The sequence below is a fragment of the Stigmatopora argus genome, chromosome 12, assembly GCF_051989625.1.
Source record: "Stigmatopora argus isolate UIUO_Sarg chromosome 12, RoL_Sarg_1.0, whole genome shotgun sequence".
Lineage (NCBI taxonomy): Eukaryota > Metazoa > Chordata > Actinopteri > Syngnathiformes > Syngnathidae > Stigmatopora > Stigmatopora argus.
This window is the reverse complement of record NC_135398.1, coordinates 13,039,352-13,057,104: the sequence shown is the minus strand read 5'-3', so window position 1 is coordinate 13,057,104 and position 17,753 is coordinate 13,039,352. Positions and strand designations below refer to the sequence as shown.

General features: G+C 38.7%; 1 protein-coding gene across 1 annotated transcript in view; it reads right to left on the bottom strand.

The window, feature by feature from the left end:
* The window catches only part of brinp2 (bone morphogenetic protein/retinoic acid inducible neural-specific 2), a 98,302-nt gene extending 82,617 nt beyond the window's left edge, over positions 1 to 15,685 (bottom strand). Inside the window, exon 1 of the mRNA XM_077615336.1 lies at positions 15,071 to 15,685. The gene's annotated coding sequence lies outside the window, so the exon portion shown is untranslated. The remainder of the gene's footprint in view (positions 1 to 15,070) is intronic.
* Between the last annotated feature and the right edge of the window lie 2,068 nt (positions 15,686 to 17,753).

The window sequence follows — 17,753 nt, the reverse complement described above, 5'->3', positions numbered from 1 at the left end:
CATTAGAAAACATAACAATAATAAAACCAACTGTATCCCAACTCCATTTCACCAGAAATTATGCAGTAAAAGGGGAAATACATTTTTAACAACTGATATTTGGAAAAGGTTCATTCATGTTTTTCTAACAAACTAGAAAATGGATTGTTTAATATTTCAAGACTAGAGTGTTTATTAACTTTTGATTATATGTGAATACATTCGTATTAATTTGTAATACAATAATCATTTGTTCCCTTGGGACTCATACGTGAGGAAAATTTAAATAAAAAATAAAAAATAAACTATCCTAGCGGCCTATCCTTGCCAGCGAACAGAGACTGGGATGAGGGCTAAATAAAGCCGCCAGGAGAGACTTTCTCCAGACCTGCCAACAGAAGTCAGCGCCAGCAATGTATTCGTTGACTCATTTCTACCACAAGTATTGATATTTAATGCATAGGTGTCACAAGTAGTGATGGACAGAAATGAAAGTTGAATCTGACAAGCTCCAAAATGTGAAGTCGCCAAAACATACCACTGTGAGACATTCCACGCGAACAGACAGGGATTTTGGCAAATTGGTGAGCGGGATGCAAGACGGTGGTGAGAAATGTCAAATTGATTGGCAGACAAATGAAAAAGACAAGAAAAAAGTAGCAAAAATTCCCAAAGAGAATGACTACTGAAAAAGTGACGTCGGAACATTTATGCATTCTTTCTACTACCACAAATGTACTTATGGACAGATGGAGATTAGTCTGAACACACACAAGATTGGAAAAAATACATTAATAACTTTTCAGACTTTTCAACTGCAATTTTAAAAGCAGACTAAGGCAAAGTATGACTCGTGAGCAAGGCAGACAGAAATACTTTTTTAAGGGGAGAATGTATTTTGAACTTGAGGGGAAAAAATGTATTCACAATATAAATGAGAACATTGTTCTCTGACGTGGAGGAAGCTTGTCTATGCAGTGATTTGTTAGATATAGCAGCATGTGCTGTGCATGTGTGAGGGCCTTGAAAATATTACTTTTTGTGTCAGAAATCTATTTGTCTTGCAAAATTAATATATTTTAATTTAGGCCACAGAAAATAAATATATCCAAATTTTCCCTATAGAAATGAGTAATTGAAACTTATTGCAATATATTTCTAAATCCAGTTTTTAATATTTAGCAAATTTACAAAAGAAAATCCGTGTGTAACTCGCTGAATTTCTAGGAAATTTATCACATTTGGCTATTGGATTGGATTGGATTGGATTGGATAACTTTATTCATCCCGTATTCGGGAAATTTCGTTGTTCCAGTGGCAAGAGGGTGAGGATGCAGGAATAGGAAAGGCATTTTAGACATAAGTAGATAGGTAATAAGTAAGTTAATAATCTTTATCTATCTATCTATCTTTATAATTGAGTTCTAACATTTCTCTGGGGCAGAAAATTCCTCGGTACGCCACTTTAAGGAATTAATCCAAATAAATTTCAATAATTGGGCAAAAATTATATTGGCGCTTAGCATAAGAAAATTGATATATATTTTTAAATGGGGAAAAATAGATTTTAACCCTAAATATTAAATTTTGATGACCCCTGGGACTACAATCCCGTAGTTCCCATCCAAAAATCAAGAAGAAAATTGCCTTTTTAGGGCTCGCAGTTGTAGATTTATATGAAAATAATAGAAAAACTGTGTGGAACCGAAGGATGATACAATACGAGAGATGAACTCGCGATCCCAAAATGGAGTCTCACCAGCGCTTCGTTCTTGGACACATTGAGTCAATGTTGAGTACGATATATTGTTCGCAATTAGTGGTGTGTAGCTCAAAGCGTGTGGTCAACGTGGGTAAATGCATGAGCCAATCAACTAGCTCCGAGTGTCCTGACCGATAATTACCCAAGTTGTGATCACGCGGATTACGCATGCACATGCAATACCAACGTGTGCGAGCACTGTGCACAGCGCAAATGGCATTTAACCTTGAAAGCATGGAGAAATGAGAGGAATATGCGTGCATTTGCGAATTTCTCGCACGATACGGAAAATGGCCGAAGAAAATTGTAAATGATTTTGGTGCGGCGACCAATAATTGATAATTTTTCAGCGTAAACAAATATATTTACATTGTGAAAACTCAATTGAAAATATATTTATGGCCTTAACCTCTTTTCTTACAAAATAAAATTGGGTTCCTGTTGAGCTAGTTGACTATTTCAGCATAAAATGCTAATTTTAACATTGTATTCATAACACCTACCAATCGTCTAAATCTTGTTAGTGTCATGCAATTTCCTACTCATCTCGTACTGGAACTAAAATGACAGATGAAAGTTTTTCTTCATTATCAAAGATGTACGTTGTTTCAAATCAAGTCGCTTCAATCCCAAAGTCGGGTGTAAGAATAATAAACAATTGTTACATTTGAATCAAATGTATGACAGCTAAAATATTTCTTAACTGTCATTTTGTTATTACAGTTTCATACTGCCTCAAAGAACACAAGTGGAACTTGTGTTGTCAGGCCCCCCGAGTGAAAGAAGATTGTATATGAATGAGGACACAACTCTGCTTGCTGATGTTAATTTGTTCAATACATGTATTTTTGCTCAATCAAAATGTTTCTGTGTAACTGCTATCTATGTAAATATCCTGTATTAAGACATGGACTCCTGTGACTCAGTCAAGTGCGGTATACTGAATGTGTTTTTCTTAAATTTTGTGAAATGTGGGTAGTGTGGTTTAGCAGGGCATCTGTATAGCTTGTAAAAATTTTGGTAAATAAAAATTGGTATCGGTGCAAGAATCCTACAAATCTGCCCCTTAAAAATGCAATCAGTACTTGATAGAGTGAAATGATTAAAAGCCATTAGGAGTCAAAAATGGAGAACCATCAATCAATTTTTATTAAGAGGCAGTATTTTCTTCCATCCATGTGTTAGTACTCCATCTGCCTTGAGAGCTCTAATGATCAATTACTTGGTCATACTATAACTTAAATCCCTTCGTAAACTTTAATGATGTCTTAAGTTGACACAGCCATCACCCTGGTCAAGGAGACGACAATCTGGCATATATTATGATCATTACTTGAGAGGTAAGGACCCACGCAATCACTGCAGCAATATAGCAAAAATTTTGCCTTCTTACACAGCCTCATATTTTGAGACACATTCATCATTACATCTACACATTTTCAACAAGCTCACTGTTCTGGAGAATGTAATCGATATCTCTGACAGCCTATGCCTGAGAGAGGTCACTGGACACCTAGCGAACAGAGAAAGCTGATAAATAATGGCAAGCATCCATCTTCAAGTGGAGCAGGCAGTTGAAGAGACATGAAAGCACCAAGGTCCATCATACGTTGTGATGTGTTGAACTAGACACGTATGTTGCTGTCAGACAGCAACTCCCATGTTGGGAGCATTTTTCCTATCCTTCACACTACTTCATAGCTAGTATAGGTGTAGAATTGCAAGTGTACCGTTGCTGATGGATGACCTCATCATTGACAGCGAGGTTGCAATGCCTTCCAGCTACAAGCAAGGTTAATGTAGCCATGATCACTAGAGGATTCCTGAAGAATTTAGTATTGTTTTTGAGCCACTGGAACAAATCTTGATTATAGAATGGAGCGTCAAGATAGGACTGGCATTTAAGTTTTTCAATATTTATTTACTCATTTACTTTATTCATTAGTTCATTTTCTGAAGCGCATTATCCTCACAAGGGTTGCGGGAATGCTGGAGAGTATCCCACGGCGGGGGACACCTGAATTGGAGGCCAGCCAATCGCAGGGGACGAGGAGACAAAGTACCATTCACTCTCACACTCATACCTAATGGCAATTTAGTCCAACCAGCCTACCATGCATGTTTTTGTAATGTGGGAGGAAACCAGAGTACCTGAAGAAAACCCACTGGGGAGAACATGCTAACTCCACTCAGGTGGACCGACCTGGATTAAAACCCAAGATCCCAGAACAGTGAGGCCGATGCACTAACCACTCATCCGCCGGGCCGCCCTATTTATTTCGTTATTTTTCATAATCAATTGAATACTATGTTTGTAAAGCTATGCACCCGACAAACCTAACCTTTTGTAGTATGCATTACAGTTTCCATAAAAACAAAAATCAATCAATCATTAAATACGATTACAAAAACACAAACCTATAACACAGACACCCATTGAAATCATACTGATGGGCTATCTGCACAAAAAAACCTCACTGACGAAATGGAGCACGGTCTTTTACAATCTTAAAAAAATAAAGAAAACAAAGCGTTATTCCTAATGCCATGTTTCCAGGTCTTGGCCTAACTAACTATCAAAATCCTTTTAAATTCCCATCCCGTGCACTGATCTCAACCTCTTAGAGAAGGTTGTTAAAATATACACCTCCATACATCGACAAATATGTATGTGAGTAATTTTACAGATGTGAAAACAACCAAGTTATGGCATAGAGACAAATATATTCTTATCTCTGTACGGTTGCTTTCATCCATCATCATTCACTAGTCTGTACCGAACTGATGTGACACTGAACTGTTTTTTTGCACATTAACGAATCTGCACCTCAAAAGAAAATGGAGTCACTGTAATTGGTCGGTAAGCAGCACAGACAACTATAGGAGCATTGCCATTGATGGCCCAAGTCTAGGGAGTTAATGTATTGATTGTGTACCACTAGAGTGTATGTACTCAGAAATGTTTGGAAAGCATTACAGTGTAGCATTGGATGAAAAAATAGGATTAGGGTGGGATCTTCTTTTGAAAGGAATACCACCTCTGGGATTGATGTGCAAATCGTTTTCATTCCTGCACCGAAGCAAAGGTGAATGTTATCCAAAGAGTCAGCCCAAAGATTAATACAAAGCCTGTTACCATCTTAAAACGATACAAGTCTAAGAGAGCTAGAACAATACCAGAGGCTTCATGCTTACTTAATGAGCCCCAAAATCTGGGAAAATAACATACAGTGGAGGAGGATTTTTTAGGCAATATTGTGGAACAAAGCTTAAGTCCCTGAGTCTTGCTTATGGAGAGAAATTGCTTAAGCAGCTGACAACTTTTGGATGGTTTCAACATTAAAATTACAATTAGGAAATCCTGTTTTACACAGAACAGGGCTCTATATGGTCACACATGGTTTCACTGTATGATGAAATCCGATTGTAGCGGAGGGATTCAATCAACGAGGAACATTTCAATTTTCCCACCATTAGTTTCTGAAGATTTTAATTAGGCGCAAGCCATAAATCTCAATTTCCCAACAATGTCTCTCCTGTCTTAAGACTGGCCTTAGCCTCCACAATGTAAAAACTACTGCTCAGGGGACATGCAAGCAATCATATTGTATTCCACTGTTGTCGGGATGGCTCCCCGGTGGATTGAGTGGTTAGCACGTCGGACTCACAGCTCTGGGGCCTACATGGGTTTTCTCCAGGTACTCCGGTTTCCTCCCACATTCCAAAGAGATGAATGGTAGCCTGATTGGACACTCTAAATTGCCCCTGGGTATGGGTGTGAGTGTGAGTGTGAATGGTTGTCTGTCTGCTTGTGCCCTGTGATCGACTAGCCACCAATGCAGTGTGTCCCCCGCCTCGGTCCAGAGTCAGCTTGGATGGGCTCCCTCATAATCAGCATGTTCTTACACCTATTAAACAGCCACAGAGGAGCCAAAGAAGTGTTTTACAACCATACATACATAGTCAAACTGAATGAAAGAATGATATGTAAATACCTGTATGGTAATAAGTTTGAGATTTCACCATTCTACTGAATGAGAAATATATATATATATATATATATATATATATATATATATATATATATATATATATATATATATATATATATATATATATATATATATATATACACACACATATATACATATATACACACATATATACATAAAATATATACACTATATGGTTGAAAAGTGTCACAAACTCCATGATCTTCAATGGAACTCTTTTGTGGTTAAATCATTACACCTCCTCTATCGTTCTACCTCCTTCTTGAGTAATGACACTCAACCAAAGCACCCTCCAGCCTGTATATCTCTATCCATTACTATTCTCGACCTTCTCTCTCTCAGTGACCAATTAGGAATACAGCGGCAACAGTGACAAGGTTCCCACTGGCACCAGTGAATGGAACAAGAGCCAACCATCTCAGAGCCCAAGGGTTACAAAAGCAGCTCATCTGTCTTTTTTGATCTCAGCAGACACACCAGCCACAGTAAATATTTTTTTCACCCCATACTTTCCTAGACAAAGACCATATTATTTAACATGATGTTAAATATGTGACAAGAAATCGGGCGCAATGTCAGTTTTCAGAGGATCAAAATTGGGTAAGGAATGGCATTTGACTCTCTTAACAAAGAAAAATCTCCAAAGATTATGGTTTTCAGGCAATTCCAAACTCTCTTCTTCAAGATTCAGTTGCATAATTCTAGTATACAATGGAATTCTCACGCTAGCAAAAATCCGTAACAAATCAAGACAATGAATATTCACTCACAAACGTTTCAGACACATTTACCGCCCAAATATTTAATTTGTTGTTGCACAAAGTGCAATCTGCTTAATATGCTTCCTTCCGCCATAAATCATAAAATTTACACTTATTCATGGATGCAAGTACTGGAATTCAGTTCAATTTTAGACTATTACAGATGTTCGTTGGAGAGGTGATCTTTCATTTCTGTAATTTTTTCTAATCCATCTAGATCAGTCATTTATATTTACTTCTGGTCATGTAATAGTTTCTAGTACAGTATAATAATAAAACAGTTCATATAGATGATGTGCTGAGAGAAAGAAATCCCACTGTTCACAAAAAAACAGACAACAGTCACTCATTGCTTGCTTATTTTCACAATAGTATTCTTTTCACTGAATACTTCGTAAGTTGGATTTCATTAATTTTTTGGGGGTGACAATACCTTTTAACTTCTAATTCAGGCTATTTTGAAGTAGTGTTACTCTCACTTAAGTAATAAGTTTTGGCCTCTGAACATTGGGCTAAATTTTTGTATGCTGTCACAATACAGAACAGTGCACTTCTGCGCCCATAGAAACAGTGACCACGTTTTGATCATACGTAGGAATGTGATTTCCTCCATGAGAGTGATTTGCAGTGAACGCAGTGCTACGTGGCTACTCAGAGACCAGTCTAAATTACAGAACAGTGTAGCGCTTTTTCCCCACCGGATATGTAAATTCAAGGGCATTGCGTCTGTGAAAACTGGGTTCACAGTGTTGAATGGAGAGCTGAACGATATTGGGAATAAAAAATGCATTTCAACTTTTGGAGGTTTATGATATAAGAGAGATTTTTTTTACCAGCTGACTTGAATAGCTCTGTTTAGGAAAACTTTGATTGGTTCACTATAACCACATTGTATTTATGTAATACCGTTTATTTTAAGCTAAGGGAGTTCATCTGTAAATGAAAAATTTGGCATGTTAAGAAAAAGAAAAGAGAAACAAAAAAACAAATTGCACGTTGTGAGATGGGACTACTAACCTCCTGTTGGTGATGTTCAAACGATATATTGTGCAGTAAAACAGTTTGTATTGTTGTAATGTTTATAAGAATCCTTACTCGTAAATCTGTTTGCGGAATTAAATTGCTGTGAACAAGCAACAAAATATGTATTCACTTTCAGAATTATGGTGGGTTTTTTCTCATATTCCCCCCTCCCTTTCCCTTTGCCACTTTATTTTTCTGTTAATATTAACTCACGTTACCTATTACAAGGGACTGTGACTTGGCGACAAGATACCTTTTCAAGTGACTAGCAAATTTCAATCCATTGTAATCCATTCAGGACAAAAAAACCAACACCAAGAAATGTGTAATTAATGAAGTGATTGTGAGAGAGAGTAAAGAGTTTTATGACATGATATATAGCAAAACAAAGCAGTCGTCCATCATTCACAAGACAGTTGAGAGGCCCAACTATGACATCAAAGTTTGATGAAAAATGCTTTTTTTACATGGTCCCCTGAGTTGCGCCTGTTGTGCTCCAAACCCTACAGCCTCCACATCTCCATTTAAGTTAGTTATTGCAATTACATTATAGAGTAAAAATATTTGTCAGTTGAAGTTAGTTAATTTTAGTTTAAAAAAAAAAGAAAATCCTTCAAGTAGTCTACAAGTTAGGAATGCCTCATGTTGTAAATGCACTGTTATTTCATCATCACATAGCAGAGAAGCAATTGACCTCCTTCCTAATGACAGTATCTGCCCATGCATGCACAAACAGATTATATAGGCACTAAGAATTATTTCATACATTTTCTTGCTCAGTTTGTTTGACGATTATGATGATGATGATGTGTACACCAATGTAAACATGCACAAATGTGACGTTTTCTAACATCCAATAAATTATGAATACTTGATTGAAATATTTCTGGATTTTCATCTCAAAATAAGTGGCTCAACCATCTTTAAATGCTTCGATTGAATTTTATCAATAGTCAGTTTTCCATGACTATTAGAATTTAGTTAATGGATCCCCTGGCATACTATAATCTCTATGAAGCCTCTAATTGAGCCATATGTTAAATGTGATTCAAAACTTCATTAGCAATGAATAAATTGTGACCTTGAATGAACTTCCGCATTATAGCTGGGGTAAATGTTTGAGTTGTTACAGGTATTCAATATTATTGAGTGCATTATTAAGTGTAAATGGAATCAATCAATGGGCATTGTTGAAGATGGTAGTATTTAGAACATTAAGGGTTCCTGAACCACTGTGGAAAGCCCCGTGTTCCTACAATTGAGTACATAATTGTATTTCCTCCAGCCACCGTATGAGGAAATTCAGACATACAAACAAAAATACTCACCATCGTTTCAAGAACACTCGTGATTCTCTTATGTGCACACACAAAGCTTCATACTCTTACAATTTTCTGCAATACATAGGTCTGTCGCGACATGCAATAAGTCAATCGCTCGGTCATTTTTCTGGCTGTGAATTATTGCATCATGTGCTTTGTGCAATCAGCACATGCGTGTTCAAATTTCACCTTTTGTTTGCATATGAGACTCCAGCTCCTGTAGTGATGTGTCCTCACAGTCAGGTTGTATCATATCCTTCCAGTTGTTTTGGCTGTATCTCCTGGGCTGAGTCATTTTCCTGATAGGTTTTTAATTAGTTGTCTTGGCCATTCCACTCAATTCAACTCAGCAGCAATTTGCTCAATTGGGGCAGAATGTGAACCTCATGTTTTTGCGGTAAAATGTATTCCAGGGGCATAAGATGTCTGACTGATTTGCATGTCAAGGTGAAGTCAAGTCGTTTGGCCCTCATTCAAGTTTAATGAATATGAATAAAGTGGACTCAGTCTGTCCACTGTCATTCTGGGATTACTGTCTTGTTATGTAGTTGAAACACAGACATAGAAAAAAGTTTGTCATTTAGAGATTTACTTGAGTGGTCATACGCAAAACATGAAGAGAACCAAGTAAATAAAAGTTTGTGGAGAAAATAAAGTATAATTCCAAGGACAACATGAGCTACCATAAATTATTTAAAAAAAATAGATCCGTATGTAATATTAAAATAAGCTTCAACTTAGTGACGTGCGATGTGGGAAAAATTATGATAGTCCATTGAATATTGCAAAATGATGTCTGAAAAAATACATGCTATGACAGTTTTCCCCTTCACATTATGTTTAAATCTGAACCAAAAGCACTGCCATGCTGCAAATCCTAAGGCAGACTTGTATACATATTAACAAAAATTAAAGATATCATTTAATATGACACATTAAAAAATAAAAATGACATAAAATAAATGCAACAAAAATATTCCTCCAAAGTGCAATTCAAAGTTTCTACAGCTATGTATGAGTCTACCATTCACCCTATCAAGAAAGACAAGCATAACATTAGTAAGACGTATTTCATCACTTTTAGCAAGATGGCAAAGAGGGTAGTTAGGTCTCATAATAACACTATCGTTTGTGTAAGCTACTTTGGCCATATGGCCAAAGAAGAACATAGCCCAGGATCTTGGTCTCTGGCACATTCCTAAATAAGGGGTTGGGAACATATGGCAGGCGAGGCACATCTGGCTATTCATCGACACCAACTGCACCCAACATCTTATGGCTGGCTCGCCAGAAATGAACGAGCTGTGACCAGCTGATCTTTTATTGACACATTCATCTTGGACACTTCAAGCATATGCTGCAGTGACATGTTTCAATTTACAGCACATATTTGGAAAGCTCTTTTTACAAGCATCAGGGCTCACCTTCCCAAGGCTCAGAGCTGTTTGGCAAGCAATGGCAGGCTAAACGATTGAGTATTTCAAAATGTGTAAGGAAAATGAAACCATGAAATAAAATATTAGGACATAATATTAATATTAGGACCAAATTTCTTGAAAGAAAGATCATCTTATCGTATGTTTGGTCTGTATTCGAGGTAACATTAGTCAGTCAGTTGTCATGGAATGACTTCAACAACTGTTTCAAATATTTCTACCCTGATCGTTCATATTGACAAAACAATCGTATTCTTTGTCCAGCAGCTTTGCTGGCTTTGGAAGCTGCAATTATTGGTCGGAAAGTGCCGCAATGTATTTATGGACCAAGGAAAATGAAATAGATATACAAGTTGCTGAAGAGATACCATTGTCAAGGTCGATGATGTCACAACCTATTTACTTACCCGTGTGTGGTTAAAAATCCTGCATACACACTAACAAAGCAAAAAATAAATAATCCTGCCTCAATCACTCACTCATTTCCATAACATGAACAACCAATTATGATATATTGAACCTTTAAAAGTTCATTGCAATGGTGACGGTATCCGCTGCACTATTGTACACATCTCCTGCTAGAAAATCACCATCAGATATTACCGTGCCAAAAAAGACATTTGTTCATGCTGATGGTGAAATGCTACATTTATTGTATCTTATACTCATAGTTTTTATTTTTTATCCCCAAAACTTCACATTACTGCTGTCTTATGTACTGTTAAAAAAACTGTGTAATGCAAACATGTCAAATTCAGTATTTGGATTAGAACAAATGATAGTGTCAATCGGATCCAGTGTTGGATTCCTATCCAAATTTAATTTATGGATGTGAAAATTTCAAATCCATAAGCGATATCTCAGGCCTCATCGTTCAAGGTACATTAATGTGCTTGGGCTCTGTGCACTGTCAAAATGTGGATTGCGGATAGCAATGTCCCAATCCGATGTGGAATCTGCTGTAAATCAGACCCCTAGGAAACCATGTCCACTGACTGGGACTACTTCTCTTTAGAAACAATTGATAGTAACAGAACGTGAAGTAATATTTCTCATCTCATTTCTGAACCGCTTTAACCTCACTAGGGTTGCAGGGGGTTCTGGAGCCTCTCCCAGCTGACTTCGGGCCAGAAGCAGGGGACACCCTGAATTGGTGGCCAGCCAATCGCAGGGCACAAGGAGACAAACACGCTCACACTCATACATAGGGGCAATTTAGATTGCCTACCATGCATGTCTTTGGAATGTGGAAGGAAATCGGAGTACCCAGAGAAAACCCACGCAGGCCCAGGGAGAACATGCAAACTCCACAAAGGAGGAGCGACCTGGATTTGAACCCAGTGAGGCCAATGCGCTAACCACTCACCCGCCGCGCTGCCCTATGATGCAATAGTATTTGTAAAAAAATATATATACAATAACATACAATAATAAAAGGTAATACTTTAATATAAAAATGATATGCCATTTTTTGGTTACATTATTTTTACTTCTCTAAAAATATCATATATTTATAATCCACATTCACTTTATTATTACAATAAGTCTGCCAGTAGTGCATGGGATATTTCTTGCCCTACCATGTAATTATTTTCTGGGTGGTGTCTTTGTAGGTGCACATATTAATTGCCTTGCCCATGAGGTTTGGAGTTTTTTATACTTAAGGCAAGTACTGGGTCATGTCAAATACATCTTTTCAATTTCTCTTCTCAACCTGGAGCAGGACTGCCCACATGCTGCTGACCTATATCAGCTTGGAGGGTTCACAATTTCAGGGTTATTAGTTGTACAAGCCATGTTTACGCCAGTCTACTTTGCAAAGTCAAACTAGAATTAGCTCCTGTTCACATAACCCCAGGCAAATGTTTGTCACCAGAAAAAAAGTAGTGATCTCGGTGGTCAGCAGTGGCATATTTGATTGGTTACAGGCAATTGCAGCTCGTTAAAAAGATTAATATCCATCAAAAGAGTCAAATGTTGATTGTCTTCAACATTGTTTTTAGCATGTACTAAGACATCTCTACTCCAATTAATATTAATAATAGAATTGCAAAACTTTGGATAAGAATATTCACAATCTGTTGTATGGAAAAGAAATGTTTAAAAAGCATGTTTGATGTAGAGATTAAAGTACATTGGAATCATACGTTTCGACAAGGCAAAAAAAGTAAGTACCCTTCTTGTTTCATACGTCGGCCTTTTCCTTTTGGGTGGGTAGTTTATTTGGCAATTTCCCTTTAATTCTAGAATGTTTTCATCTGTGCTTTGTAATCAGTTCTTTCCAAAACTATAGGCAAACATTACCGCTGAGCGAGAACATGGACCAAAGAGGGCAAAGCGGAACGATGCTAGCAGTTTAAAGGTAAAATAATATTTTTTATTCTTCAGATCATGTACAACTCTTGTTTTGTGTTTATTGTGCAGTAATCTAATTGTTATCCAAGTGTTACATGTTTGGATACTTTTTTGTGATTTATAATCAATGCATGTCTGAATTTTTGGGTTTGGAACAGATTAGGATTTTACATGGAATATGCATCTCTATGGATTTTTCTGGTAACGAAACTACTTCCGGAACTAATTAATTTCAGTAAAAATTTATTAGTTAAGAAATGATATCTCGGAAATTAATGTTTATAAATATACAAAACTGACCCATACAAGATTAACATTTAGATTAGTTACTTATATCGCATATAGATAAATGAATTAATAAATAAAACATTACCCTCCAGCTTTTGATCAAAATTGATCGTATTTTGCTCAGCAATCAAGACAAAATAATCTGGAAAACATTCCCAAAGGTGGGAAAACCATACATTTCGTCAGCCGGGGCTGGGTGGTGGCTTTTCCTAAATCATGCCGAATTGAAGCACGTCTCACATTCCAGAATAGGCACAATAATAATAATAATCGGACATAGGCTTTGTCATCATCATTGTCTCGACAAAAGCCTAATTGTCATCATACTCAGCTGCATATGACGAAATTGGTAAATCAGTGTAGCGTTCACTGGGCAGATCGTTGTTGCGAATGACGTTGACATCACATGGCATTGTGTTTTTGTTGTTTTGTTGTTGTTGTTGTTTAGAAAATATGTAGTAGTTGCCAAGGATTTTGTGCTTGAGCTGACCAGTTCCTCATACAGTAAATATTTATGAATAATAAACAATCTTGTCACCACTGACTGTTTTATGCTCCTTCACCCGCAATTGTTAGTCACTCGACTCTTTTGGCTGAGAATTGCGACTTTTTTTTTTCAACCTTTTGATTAAGAGAAATGAGCACCCATACAACAATTGCATGCAAAAGTACAGTACATATAGATGTGGACTGGGTCGGATTAGTACAAAAACAAAAATCGGAATTGAATTGTCAAAAACAGGTGCATGCAATATATTTTTTTTAATTTTGAATGAAAACTAGTGAAGACAGTTTCGACTAAATGTTTACCAGCAGCGAAAAACAACAGTTGTGTCCAGAAATAAACTTTCATAATAATAATCATAACTAAATACACATAATGCATTTGACCTTGTTGGGTCTTGTTTTTTTTCCAGGACAACCTTTGTCAGCATGAGTCCAATTATTTTTTGCATTTACAACAGAGACACTGTTGTGATGTTGCATTTCTGATTTAGTTGCACAAATTTTCTCAGGGTTGTCATAGACTATTTTTTTTCCTTCAAGTAAACATCAGTTTAGAACATTTTGCAGTTTCATTCTGTTTTGTTTTGCTCTTTTTCTCCTGTTTTCCTTGCCAGCTTATTTTATCATGGGCTCCAAATGTTTTTGTCATGCTTCCTCCACTTTCGTCAGCTGCAATTTGCTAGTTTATATAAACTTGTTTTTAGTTTGATTAATAATGTTTTGCTCCCTACCTCATCCCAAAGAGATCTGGCTTCCTTTCCACCAAACTGATATGTTGCTTCTGTTTTATCATTGTTATTATTTGTCTTTGCTATAGTGTTGTTTGTACCCAGTGGTTATTTAGAAGTGCATTATAAAATACTTTTTTTGTAATTATTGCACAGTTCAGGTTGCTATTGAAAGTATGCTAAAGAAGATAAGACAGCAGTGGGAGCTGCATAGAGCCTTATATTTCATAATAAATGGGTAATGGAAGCAAAATAGCATATTAAAATACAGGTAGGTAAAAAAAATAAAATGAAAGATAACCAGATGTAGGCTTGAGAGGACCTAAATATGGATCCATTCAGACCTCAAGTTACACTAGACTTAATTCATTATTTTTCCTCTGCGCTTATCCTCACAAGGGTCGTGGGGGTGCTAGTCTACCGGCACTAGGGGGGCATTAGGGGGGGGGGGGGGGGGGACACCCTGAATTGGTAACACAAGAATCGACGGGGAAAAATATACACTAATGTTCCAAATAGTCCGACGCAAAAATATGGGTGTGTTCGCTAGACTACACTTGAATTAAAACACGCATACACCATGCAAAAAGAAATTAAAATGTGCAAAACAACTGGTATTAGACTTTTTCTCAGTGATATTAACAAAGGGGTCGCCATCCCTCCGTCGTATTACTTCAATAATGTGCAACGAAGCGTGCCTAGAAGCATTCGTAAGTAGAGGTATTATTCCAACACCATCCTGGACTGGACACACCCTTTGCAGACGGACATGTACTTATTTTGTAAAATTGTAATGTAAACAATAAATATAAGGTAAGTAGTGCGTAAAAATGCGCACTGAGTGTTACCATTACGCGGAACTTAGTTCATCAATGCTGCAAAATTGCCAAACTCACCTAGTTTTTGACCGCACATCCTCCCGGTTGACGTCTTGATTTGTTGCCCTCAATTGTTGGATTAAACACGGGGAAATCACAACTATGAAACGGCAGGTGGACGCCACCGACTCGGTTTCGTCTTGGTTCACTCGTCGCCTCTCGCTCCGGACAAATGTAACGGCGTTTGTACGTATCCAGTCATTTTTTGTCAACACGTGCAGAGCACGGAATTGATGGAGTTCAAGGAAATTGTCCGAGTCCAGCGCCTTATTTTCTAGTTGTAAATTCCGTGTCCTGAAGCACAACAAATGCAAACGCTGTTAAAGTTTGCTTCGTTGAAGCAGTGAATAAATAATCCAGAGTAGGACGTTTTTCCTCACTTCGCTCTTCGGACCAATCCGTCTTCCTGATTAAGGCATTTTCAGCGCACCTGCTTTCAATGCGGAGAATTAACAAGCGCCTTCTTTCTCAATTTACGTGTTGTCTTAGTCTTCAGATCTCCTGTATATTATTTCTATTTTATCAAATAGCCGTCAGTGGACGTCAAATCTGGGGATGTTGCTCCAAAAATGCTCAATTGGCACCTCTTCACGCCACAGTTTTCCTTCCGTCTCTCTCTCTCTCCCCCCTCTCTCTCACTCGCTCTCTCTCTTTTGCGTGCGCTCTCTCTCCCCCTCTCTCACTCTCTCTCTCTCTCCCCTCGCCCTCCCCCTCTCTCTCACTCGCTCTCTCTCTTTTGCGTGCGCTCTCTCTCTCCCTCTATCTCACTCGCTCTCTCTCTTTTGCGTGCGCTCTCTCTCTCTCCCCCTCTCTCTCACTTGCTCTCTCTCCCCTCCTCTCTCTCACTCTCTCTCTCTCTTGCTCGCTTTCTCTCCCTCATTCTCTTCTCTCTCTCCCTCTCTCTCTCCCCTCCTCTCTCTCACTCTCTCTCTCTCTTGCTCGCTTTCTCTCCCTCATTCTCTTCTCTCTCTCTCTCTCTCTCTCTCTCTCTCTCTCTCTCTCTCTCTCTCTCTCTCTCTCTCTCTCTCTCTCTCTCTCTCTCACACACACACACACACACACACTATCTCTCTCTCGCTTTCTCTCCCTCTCTCTTGCTCTCTCTCGCTTTCTCCCTCTCTCTCCCTCTCTCTCTATCTCTCTTTCTCTCTTTCTCTCTCTCTCTCTTTCTCTCTCTCTATTTCTCTCGCTCTCTCTTTCTCTCTCCTTCTCTCTTTCTCTCTCCCCCTCTCTTTCTTTTTCTCTCTTTCTCTCTCTCCCTCTCTCTCGCTCACCCTCTCTCTCTCACTCTCTCTCTTTCCCTTTCTCCCTCTCCCTCTCTCGCACACTCTTGCTCTCTCTTTGGCGTGCACTCTGTCACTCTCTCTCTCTTTGGCGTGCGCTCTCTCGCTCTATCTTGTGTATGCCCTCTCTCTCGCTCGCTCACTCTTGCTCTCTCTTTGGCGTGCACTCTGTCACTCTCTCTCTTTGGCATGCGCTCTCTCGCTCTCTCTCACTTTCTCCCTCTCTCTCTCGCTCACTTTCTCCCTCTCTCTTTTTCTCTCTCTCCCTTTCTCTCTCGTGCTCTCTTTTTCTCTCTCTCCCTTTCTCTCTCGTGCTCTCTCTCTCACTTTCTCCCCTCTCTCGCTCTCTCTTTCTTCCCCATCTCTCTCTTTCTCTCTCTCTCTCCCCTCTCTCACTCACTCTCACTCTCTCGCAAGCACACGCTCTCTTTCTCTCTCTCTCCCCTCTCTCACTCACTCTCACGCAAGCGCACACGCTCTTGCTCACTCTCTTGCCCGCTCTCTCACTCTCTCTTTTGCAGTCTCCATCTCTCTCACTTTCTCTCCCCCCCCCCCCTCTCTCTCTCTCTCTCTCTATCTATCTCTCGCTCTCTCTCCCTCTCTCTCTCTCTCTCTCTCTCTCTCTCTCTCTCTTTCTCTCTCTGCATATTCCTGACTGCTGGTGTGAAGCCACACCCACTCCAACCAATGATTGGTTAGAGGAATACATACATAGGAATGAGAGGATGGGCAGAGAAAAGAGGTAAGAGCAGCAATAAAGAGAGCAGAGTAGGCAGGAAGGATGAAAAGAGTAGATGAGACAGGAGATGAAGATGAGAAAGTGGAGTGAAAGATGAAGGCCTGTGTGCCAAAAAAGAAAAAAAATAGGATAAAGGAGCTTGAGACAGAGTTAGGGTGTGTGCATGTGTGTGTTTGTGAATGTGTGTTTGTGAATATGTGTTTGTGTGTGTGTGCAGAGGGAGGCCAGGCCATGCACTGAGTTTGATGTGTTTGAGCCCAAAGGGACAGGCTGGCTAATGAAAGAGAAAACACTTTGCCTTTTTTCACGGTGCTTCAGCCAAATATGTCTAATGCGGATGTACTTTGACTCAAGGCAAAAGTGAATTCTTACTGGCAATGTCCTCTATGACTGAGCACAGGCATCATTCTGTCTGCCTGGCCTCTTCTCTTTATAAAATCTGGTTTCTGTCAGCTACGCAGCCTCCTCTGTGAGTCTGTGATGAATAAGTAAGTAGCTGCAGAGAGGTTGGAGATTGGAGTGTGTGTGTAGAATACGCTGCTTCTGGCCGTCGGGAGGGAAATAAGTAACAGCCTGAGTAAGAGAGCAAATGAGTTGTCGGGATATTGCTGAATATCTGTGGTGCAACTGCACAGGGTAGCAGGAGAAGGCAGACCAAAATCACATAGCAGCTCCTTGG